General features: G+C 33.6%; 1 long non-coding RNA gene across 2 annotated transcripts; it reads left to right on the top strand.

Moving 5' to 3' along the window:
• On the top strand, window positions 1-9,311 carry LOC149979878 (uncharacterized). 2 transcript variants are annotated; one of them, XR_016484706.1, is made up of 4 exons: window positions 1-94; window positions 4,816-4,887; window positions 7,123-7,229; window positions 7,477-8,469. It is a non-coding gene; the product is annotated as an uncharacterized LOC149979878 (long non-coding RNA). The 2 variants fall into 2 exon arrangements; XR_016484705.1 differs by having other exon boundaries at window positions 9-94; window positions 4,782-4,887; window positions 7,477-9,311.
• Window positions 9,312-11,425: the final 2,114 nt, after the last annotated feature.

The raw sequence follows: 11,425 nt of genomic DNA, 5'->3' as shown, positions 1-11,425 counted from the left end.
GGACACAGTGGGTGTACAGACATCTACAGCAACCGAGAAAGCGCAACAGCATTGCAACTCAGGATCTACAAGAAGAGTCAACAGAGAAAGTACAGTACGTTAGTAACACTTTCTGTCATTCTCTCTGGTGTGATAAAAATACGTGCCAAAGTGCCTCAGGACATGTTTTCCTAGCAAGTGTATTTTATTTGTTTTTGTATTCTGCTGAAAGTTATTTTAGGAGCATAGGCCTAATAATGTCTCATTTTGATACATCTATAGAGGTAGTTTGTATCAAAAACATTATTCAATGGATTGGATGCATTGTTATTTGTAAATTAAGAAAAGTGTTAGACAAGAAAATTGTCTTGCCGAAATCCACCCCCCTCTCTAATTTCCTTCATTTTGTGGCTAGATTCAAATACTTTCAGTGGCACGCATCAGAGTCAAGTACTTCCTATAGAACAAACTTCAGTCAACCGGAATTAATAATTAATGTATGTGTGTTATATTAAACATGGAGAAGGGAGTAGAAGGTAGGCAAGCAATACATATTTCAGAACAACTACTAGTGGAATAAGACATGGGAGAGATGAGGAATGTAACCGCTCTCGGTGGTGGTAGGAAGAGTAGACCAAAGCGCAGCGTGGAAAGTGTTCATGATTCCTTTTATATAAAAAAAAAAAACACTCAAACAAAATAACAAACGCGAAAACGAAAGCGCACAGTTCTGTCATGCTAAGATACTAAACAGAAAACAAGATCCCATCAACTCAGGTGGAAAACAGGCTACCTAAGTATGATTCCCAATCAGAGACAACGATAGGCCTCTGATTGGGAACCAAACTCGGCCAAAAACAAAGAGATAGGGGGGGGGTTATGGTTTGCGTAACATTGTAACCTATATTTGAGTCCAATGCTTGGCCATGGCTGTTATCACACGTGTGAAATAGCCTACAACTGATGTTGACATTACAGTGAAATAAATAGTAATAAATAGTAATAAATAAATAGTAATAAATAAATAGTAATAAATAAATAGTAATAAATAAATAGTAATAAATAGTAATAAATAAATAGTAATAAATAAATAGTAATAAATAGTAATAAATAAATAGTAATAAATAGTAATAAATAAATAGTAATAAATAAATAGTAATAAATAAATAGTAATAAATAGTAATAAATAAATAGTAATAAATAAATAGTAATAAATAAATAGTAATAAATAAATAGTAATAAATAGTAATAAATAAATAGTAATAAATAAATAGTAATAAATAAATAGTAATAAATAGTAATAAATAAATAGTAATAAATAAATAGTAATAAATAAATAGTAATAAATAAATAGTAATAAATAAATAGTAATAAATAGTAATTAATAAATAGTAATAAATAGTAATAAATAAATAGTAATAAATAGTAATAAATAAATAGTAATAAATAGTAATAAATAAATAGTAATAAATAAATAGTAATAAATAGTAATAAATAAATAGTAATAAATAAATAGTAATAAATAAATAGTAATAAATAGTAATAAATAAATAGTAATAAATAGTAATAAATAAATAGTAATAAATAAATAGTAATAAATAGTAATAAATAAATAGTAATAAATAGTAATAAATAAATAGTAATAAATAAATAGTAATAAATAGTAATAAATAAATAGTAATAAATAGTAATAAATAAATAGTAATAAATAAATAGTAATAAATAAATAGTAATAAATAGTAATAAATAAATAGTAATAAATAAATAGTAATAAATAAATAGTAATAAATAGTAATAAATAAATAGTAATAAATAAATAGTAATAAATAAATAGTAATAAATAGTAATAAATAAATAGTAATAAATAAATAGTAATAAATAAATAGTAATAAATAAATAGTAATAAATAGTAATAAATAAATAGTAATAAATAAATAGTAATAAATAAATAGTAATAAATAAATAGTAATAAATAAATAGTAATAAATAAATAGTAATAAATAGTAATAAATAAATAGTAATAAATAGTAATAAATAAATAGTAATAAATAAATAGTAATAAATAGTAATAAATAAATAGTAATAAATAAATAGTAATAAATAAATAGTAATAAATAGTAATAAATAAATAGTAATAAATAGTAATAAATAAATAGTAATAAATAAATAGTAATAAATAGTAATAAATAAATAGTAATAAATAAATAGTAATAAATAAATAGTAATAAATAGTAATAAATAAATAGTAATAAATAGTAATAAATAAATAGTAATAAATAAATAGTAATAAATAGTAATAAATAAATAGTAATAAATAAATAGTAATAAATAAATAGTAATAAATAGTAATAAATAAATAGTAATAAATAAATAGTAATAAATAAATAGTAATAAATAGTAATAAATAAATAGTAATAAATAGTAATAAATAAATAGTAATAAATAAATAGTAATAAATAAATAGTAATAAATAAATAGTAATAAATAAATAGTAATAAATAAATAGTAATAAATAGTAATAAATAGTAATAAATAAATAGTAATAAATAAATAGTAATAAATAAATAGTAATAAATAGTAATAAATAAATAGTAATAAATAGTAATAAATAAATAGTAATAAATAAATAGTAATAAATAAATAGTAATAAATAAATAGTAATAAATAGTAATAAATAAATAGTAATAAATAGTAATAAATAAATAGTAATAAATAGTAATAAATAAATAGTAATAAATAAATAGTAATAAATAAATAGTAATAAATAAATAGTAATAAATAGTAATAAATAAATAGTAATAAATAAATAGTAATAAATAAATAGTAATAAATAAATAGTAATAAATAAATAGTAATAAATAAATAGTAATAAATAGTAATAAATAAATAGTAATAAATAAATAGTAATAAATAGTAATAAATAGTAATAAATAAATAGTAATAAATAAATAGTAATAAATAGTAATAAATAAATAGTAATAAATAAATAGTAATAAATAGTAATAAATAAATAGTAATAAATAAATAGTAATAAATAAATAGTAATAAATAGTAATAAATAAATAGTAATAAATAGTAATAAATAAATAGTAATAAATAAATAGTAATAAATAGTAATAAATAAATAGTAATAAATAAATAGTAATAAATAAATAGTAATAAATAGTAATAAATAAATAGTAATAAATAAATAGTAATAAATAAATAGTAATAAATAGTAATAAATAAATAGTAATAAATAGTAATAAATAAATAGTAATAAATAAATAGTAATAAATAAATAGTAATAAATAAATAGTAATAAATAAATAGTAATAAATAGTAATAAATAAATAGTAATAAATAAATAGTAATAAATAAATAGTAATAAATAAATAGTAATAAATAAATAGTAATAAATAGTAATAAATAAATAGTAATAAATAAATAGTAATAAATAAATAGTAATAAATAAATAGTAATAAATAGTAATAAATAAATAGTAATAAATAGTAATAAATAAATAGTAATAAATAGTAATAAATAAATAGTAATAAATAGTAATAAATAAATAGTAATAAATAAATAGTAATAAATAGTAATAAATAGTAATAAATAGTAATAAATAAATAGTAATAGTAAATAAATACTGAACATGAAAAGCATGCAGTTTCCTGCTGTACAACTCTAATAGAGCTAAATGTGGAATAAATCAGACGTGTGTAGTTCTGACTGCTCTTCAAGAGGTGATGATATTAAAACCAAATAGTTACAACATGTATTTAACAATCTCTTAAATGGCACATAGTTGTCAAGGGTTTTAACGGAGCTGGGGGTCTCCTTACCCCCCAGCAGACAAATCCAAGACTCTGCACCGAATGGTGATATTTATCAACCTATTCCAAGGAACATCTCAAAGCCCAGATGCCCAAATATAAATAACATATTGTTATTACCAACCCAGCTTCATATTCATTGGTACTATCTGGGCTCCTCTTGTGCAGCCTAGGTTATCTATGTCCAGATGTCCTAAATGGTTTTCCAATGGTTTTATGTGGAGTCAGGTGTCACCATTAGGCTGGTATTATATCCCCCTAGCTTACTTAAATGAAACACTTTGATTAGCTCAATGCTATCTTCATAAGCCCACATTGGAGACACAATATGTTATGCCTGATGAAGTCACGCACACACACACACACACACACACAAAATCCACACAAAATCCGTTTTTCTACAGATCTACCATGTCAGGACAAAAAGTGACCGAAGAGTTGTTACTGTAATTTAATTATGCCAATGTGCTTTCTTCAATTGAAAGCCCTTAATCTATTTTATGAGAATTTCTAAGATTTCTTGTTTGCATAAAATAGACGCAGACCAGTCTTTCAATAATAGGTAATAGAATTTATTCTCGGTGCGCGCTCCCACTTAATCACGTGCAGCAGTTTATATACAGATCATGACGTAATTTCATGGCTTTAACAGAATCCCCTCCTCTCGACCGGGACAAAGTAAGGTGAAAAGTTCATTCTAACTTACTAACACACTCCCAGATAACTTTTGACCCCTCAGCATTATCGATCACCACTGAACTGACAGTTTTAATTAACAGAACCTAAGAATGCACTCACTGCCTTATCTAAAAACCCCAGAGCTAAGTTTCTGTAGGGTCAACCATAGGCTAACGACCTTATCTGTTTTCACAGTCCCCAACCCATATAGTTAATCAGAAATAATAAAACAGAGTATAAGTTTACTTAGTTACAGTTCCATTTAAAATGATTTGTTCAGTCATATTAATCATAATTTCCTAACAAGAGTACATGGAGGTGAAATCAGGGATGTTTGCCTCAGTCACAGAATCTGCCAAGTCAAACCAACCAGTCATCTATGTCCAGTCGTTACAACAACAACAGAAAGAAAAAGGTAGGTGGATTTAAGTGGTGCTTTTGGCTGCATTGTGTGACAATTTGTGATTTCTGCAGAAGACCCATAAATCCTACACTCTTAGGAAAAAAAGGTGCTATCTAGAACCTAAAACAGTTATTTGGCTGTCCCCATAGGAGAACCCTTTGAAGAACTTTTTAGGTTCCATGTTAAACCCTTTCCACAGAGGGTTCTACGTGGAACCCGAAAGAGTTCGACCTGGAATCAAAAAGGGTTCTCCTATGTGGACAGCCAAAGAACCCTTTTGGAACCCTTTTTTCTAAGAGTGTGCAATAACTCAGTTCCTTAGGGCCGAGTGTGGGTGGGTTTTTTCGCTCCTCCCTTGTACTTGATTTATCATTGATTAGTCAGGAACTACCCTCATCTGGTTGTCTAGGACTTAATTGAACACAAATTAACAAAACTAACTAAATTAACAAAACCAACAGGCCCCCAAGGAATTGAGTTTGACACCCCTGCTTAAAAGCCACATTCTAAGTGAATTATTTACTTAAAGAGCATTTGGAAAGTATTCAGACCCCTAGACTTTAACACATTTTGTTACGTTACAGCCTTATTCTAAAATTCATCAAATCTTTTTTCCCCCTCGTCAATCTACACGCAATACTCCATAATGACAAAGCAAAAACTGATTTTTATAAGATTTGGCAAATTTATTAAAATACGGAAATATAACATTGACATAAGTATTCAGACCCTTTCCTCAGTACTTTGTTGAAGCACCTTTGGCAGTGATTACAGCCACGAGTCTTCTTGGGAATGACGCTACAAGTTTGGCACACCTGTATTTGGGGAGTTTCTCCCATTTTTCTCACCAGACCCTCTCAAGCTCTGTCAGGTTGGATGGGGAGCGTCGCTGCACAGCTATTTTCAGGTCTCTCCAGAGATATTTGATTGGGTTCAAGTTTGGGCTTTGGCTCGGCCACTCAAGGATATTCAGAGACTGGTCCCGAAGCCACTCCTGCATTGTCTTGGCTGTGTCCTTAGGGTCGTTGTCCTGTTGGAAGGTGAACCTTCGCCCCAGTCTGAGGTCCTGAGCACTCTGGAGCATGATTTTATCAAGGATCTCTCTGTACTTTGCTCCGTTCATCTTTCCCTCGATCCTGACTAGTCTCCCAGTCCCTGCCGCTGAAAAACATCCCCACAGCATGATGCTGCCACGACCATGCTTCACCGTAGGGATGATGCCAGGTTTCCTCCAGATGTGACGCTTGGCATTCAGGCCAAAGAGTTCAATCTTGTTTTCATCAGACCAGAAAATCTTGTTTCTCATGGTCAGGGTCCTTTAGTTGCCTTTTGGCAAACTTCAAGTGGGCTGTCATGTGCCTTTTACTGAGGTGTGGCTTCCATCTGTCCACTCTACCATAAAAGCCTGATTGGTGGAGTGCTGCAGAGATGGTTTTCCTTCTGGAATGTTCTCCCATCTCCACAGAGGAACTCTGGAGTTCTGTCAGAGTGACCATCAGGTTCTTGGTCACCTCCCTGACCAAGGCCCTTCTCCCCCGACTGCTCAGTTTGGCTGAGCGGCCAGATCTAGAAAGTCTTGGTGTTAAATATTTCTACCATTTAAGATTGATGGAGGCCATTGTGTTCTTGGGGACCTTCAATGCTGCAGAAATGTGTTGTTACCCTTCCCCAAATCGGTGCCGTGACACAATCCTGTCTCGGAGCTCTACGGACAATTCCTTCGACCTCATGGCTTGGTTTTTGCTCTGACATGCACTGTCGACTGTGGAGCCTTATATAGACAGGTGTGTGCCTTTACAAATCATGTCCAATCAATTGAATATATCACATGTGGACTCCACTCAAGTTGTAGAAACATCTCAAGGATGATCAATGGAAACAGGATGGACCTGAGCTGAATTTCGAGTCTCATAGCAAAGGGTCTGAATACTTGTGTAAATTAGGTATTTCAGTTTTTATTTTTAATACATTTGCAAACATTTCTAAAAAACGGTTTTCGGTTTGTCATCATGGGGTATTGTGTGTAGATTGATGAAGAAAGAATTGTGTTTTACCAATTTTAGAATAAGGTTGTAACGTAACAAAATGTGAGAAAAGTCAAGGGGTCTGAATATTTTCCAAAATGCACTATAATTCATTGTTTCTGTGGCAACTAGACAAAATAGAAAAAACGTGTGGAAAAAGTTGCATATCTTGGCTTTATTACATCCTCGGAGGTATATATAATATTATTATTTTGTTTTTCAGTGAATGTCTGCTGGAATCTAGGGGATGCAAATTCTGTTACCATGGCTTTCGGTTTCCTGCATAAGGGGAAGGTGTTTTCCCCTGTTGTCGAGGGGAATGAAATTAAGGTAAATATATTTCTGGAACATTGTTTCTGTCTCTTGGAATTAAGTTCAGGAACACTGTCATGCAAATGTCTATTTAATGCTGAGAGGACGCTAGTCTATCTCCTTAATGCTGAGTGCCAAGCAATGAGGCATCACATCCTATTTTTTAAAGTCTTTGGTATGACTCAACCGGGGACCCCAAACGTTACAATCTCAGGGCAGACACTCTAATCAAATACTTAAAAAAATGCTCTCTCTATATCCACAGCTAGATTTGAAAACAGACATGCAGACAGCCATACTAGACAAGAGATGCCTGTTCCAGTGGTATGAGAAGACAGGGGAGTGGGGCATCCTGAAATCTGTGGCGGAACCTCAAAGTACCTCCGTATCTTCAACAACAAGGTCACCGTCGGCACAAGTTATCAGGCGTTTGAATTTCGGCTGAAATCAGTAAATTAGACGTGTGCATAGATAGACGGCTTGTCGGCTTCCGTGGTAATTAAGACTTAAAAAGGGCAAAGTTTTAGTTCTTCTCATCTTACTTAAAGGGATAATTCTCTATCTCTACTGAAGGCACCCTATTACAGAACTACAGCAAGAGTCTTTGGTTTCTGCCTTTCGATGCCACAATTAAAACCACACTTCCATGTCACACTACTACTGTCTGTATTATACACTTTTAGAAAAAGGGTTCCTTGGCTGTCCCTATAGGAAAACACTTTTGGGTTCCATGTAAAGGCCTCTGTGGAAATGGTTCTACATAGAACCAAAATAGGGTTCTTCAAAGGGTTCTCCTACGGGGACAGCCGAAGAACCCTGTTGGGTTCTAGATAGCACCTTTTTTTTTGTAAGTGAATTGTGAAAAATGAAAGAAGGTGATCCTCTGACTACTTGTAGATGCTGAGGTCCAGCGTGATGACTCAATCACAATGTCTGGCATTGTCTGGATGGCTGACCATCACAGGATAGATAAAGATAGATCAGTTGTCCTGTTTGCTTTGTTTCAATAGCTTATGAAGTGCTGAATATTTTTGATGTCTTACTGCATTGTATATTTTTAGGTGGATGTATTTTAAAGAGACTTGATTGAACTTGTATATTGGGTTGACTATCAGGCACATTCCTGTTGTCTGGTCATAACGTTCAAATTGAATTGATTAGAACCTAGTGTGGTGTTTCCTCCTTTTGTTTTCACTAGAAAAGTACAAAGGAATGTTGATTCATGCTTGTGATAAAGCTCCGTGTGTGTGCAGACAAACAGACTTTTTCTCTTGAGATTATACCGAACTGCAGACATGTGTAACCGCGTTAAGTCTCAGCCTATTGGTGATCGTCATGTGATCGTCATGTACTCTATCGTAGTCTGGAATGTGACGGCGTGCCGTGTAAAGGCACGGGGACAAAAACCAAACAAACACGTAACAAAACACAGGGTAGTAACCCTAACAAACACGTAACAAAACACAGGGTAGTAACCCTAACAAACACATAACAAAACACAGGGTAGAAACCCTAACAAACACGTAACAAAACACAGGGTAGAAACCCTAACAAACACATAACAAAACACAGGGTAGAAACCCTAACAAACACGTAACAAAACACAGGGTAGTAACCCTAACAAACACATAACAAAACACAGGGTAGAAACCCTAACAAACACGTAACAAAACACAGGGTAGTAACCCTAACAAACACATAACAAAACACAGGGTAGTAACCCTAACAAACACGTAACAAAACACAGGGTAGTAACCCCTAACAAACACATAACAAAACACAGGGTAGTAACCCTAACAAACACATAACAAAACACAGGGTAGTAACCCTAACAAACACATAACAAAACACAGGGTAGTAACCCCTAACAAACACATAACAAAACACAGGGTAGTAACCCTAACAAACACATAACAAAACACAGGGTAGTAACCCTAACAAACACGTAACAAAACACAGGGTAGTAACCCTAACAAACACGTAACAAAACACAGGGTAGTAACCCTAACAAACACGTAACAAAACACAGGGTAGTAACCCTAACAAACACGTAACAAAACACAGGGTAGTAACCCTAACAAACACGTAACAAAACACAGGGTAGTAACCCTAACAAACACGTAACAAACACAGGGTAGTAACCCTAACAAACACGTAACAAAACACAGGGTAGTAACCCTAACAAACACATAACAAAACACAGGGTAGTAACCCTAACAAACACATAACAAAACACAGGGTAGTAACCCTAACAAACACGTAACAAAACACAGGGTAGTAACCCTAACAAACACATAACAAAACACAGGGTAGTAACCCTAACAAACACATAACAAAACACAGGGTAGAAACCCTAACAAACACGTAACAAAACACAGGGTAGTAACCCTAACAAACACATAACAAAACACAGGGTAGTAACCCTAACAAACACATAACAAAACACAGGGTAGAAACCCTAACAAACACGTAACAAACACAGGGTAGTAATCCTAACAAACACGTAACAAAACACAGGGTAGTAACCCCTAACAAACACACAACAAAACACAGGGTAGGCGGTGATAGAGCCCGAAAGGAGACTCTCAATGGTGCATTTGTAGACGTTTGCATGGGTCTTAGGGGCCAATCTGATTTTCTCCTGACTGTGTAGATGGACGATTTAAGATTGTCAGTGATGTGTACGACAAGGAACTTGAAACTTTTCACCCTCTCCACTGCGGCCACATCGATGTAGATGGGGGCATGCTCTCTCTGCTGTCTCCTGAAGTCTACGATCAGCTCCTTCATTTTGTTGATGTTGAGGAAGAGGTTATTTTCCTGGCACTGCTCCGCCAGAGCCTTCACCTCCCTGTAGTCTGTCTCGTCGTTGTTGGTATTCAGGTCTACCACTGCTGTTTCATCTGCAAACTTGATGACTGAGTTGGAGATGTGCGTGGCCAAGCAGTCATGGGTGTATAGGAGGGGCCTGAGCACGCACCATTGTGGAGCCCCCATGTTGAGTTCAGACACAGGGCCCCAAGCTTAGTGATGAGCTTGGAGGGCACTATGGTATTGAAGGCTGAGCTGTAGTCGATGAACAACATTCTTACATAGGTATTCCTATTGTCCAGATGGGATAGGGCAGTGTGCAGTGCGATGGAGATTGCCTCCCAAAACACTTCATGATGACAGAAGTGAATGCTATGGGGCCATAGTCATTTAGTTACCTTCGCTTTCTTGGCTACAGAAACAATGGTCAGTCCCTCCAGTATTCCACAATTCTGCGATCGCATAATTCAATGCAAAATCAACCAATCAGACCATATTATGCGAGAGTTTGTAATTTTGACCAATTCCCACACTTTTAGCGTATAAAAAGGTCCAATCAAAAGCAGGTTCGTAATTTTGACCAATTACTGCACTGTTACCGTGGAAAATGGCCAAATCCAACCACTCATCAACAAAGTTTTTTCCCCCTGGCCTGTCAGCCTATTCACGTGTGAGGATGATGGGTGATTTGGCAACCAAAATAACAGCTAACGACCGTGCTAAACCATTTCCAAATGTTTTTGGAAACTAGAGAAAGTCGACAATCAACAGTCACTTGGAATCAGCAAAGCGTATGAGAATGTCAGAACAGTTCCCACAACAGCGGCAGACCACCACGACTGAAGTGGTAGCAGGGAAGACTGTGGCAAGCGCTGAAAGAATCAAGGTGAGTGGCGTTTTACTCAAACTTTTACTCCGCTGACCTTTGCTTTAGTAGGGTGGTCGGCACTCTGCTCTCCCCAGTCTAACCTTGGCTTTAGTAGGGTGGTCGGCACTCTGCTCTCCCAGTCTAACCTTGGCTTTAGTAGGGTGGTCAGCTCTCCTCTCCCCAGTCTGTCTATGGAGAACGCTGCTCAAAGCACTGAGTGCTATTTGTCAGCATTGCCATTTTAAGCTCTCAGTAAAACGTAATACGGATCACGAAGCACAATCTTTCTGGATTTAAAAGAAAATAGAATAATAATCAACCACAACTCTATTTTTATGTGTTCTGTTCTTTATCTCCCTTACGACCCTTTCAGAAAAAAATCACAATCTCAAGAATTTTGAAGACAACTTCATAGAAAGAAATATTGATCCTCAAATTGAAAGTGATTGATCTGCTTTGAATCTATTTGTGTTTTTAAGAGCGAGTGAGAGAAAGAGAGTGAGTAGGAATTGGAGGTGCATCTCGTGTTGATAGC

The sequence above is a fragment of the Oncorhynchus mykiss genome, chromosome 11, assembly GCF_057628025.1.
Source record: "Oncorhynchus mykiss isolate SJ-2025 chromosome 11, ASM5762802v1, whole genome shotgun sequence".
NCBI classification, from domain to species: Eukaryota; Metazoa; Chordata; class Actinopteri; order Salmoniformes; family Salmonidae; genus Oncorhynchus; species Oncorhynchus mykiss.
The sequence above is the reverse complement of the archived record's forward strand: the minus strand, read 5'-3'. Positions and strand labels throughout refer to the sequence as shown.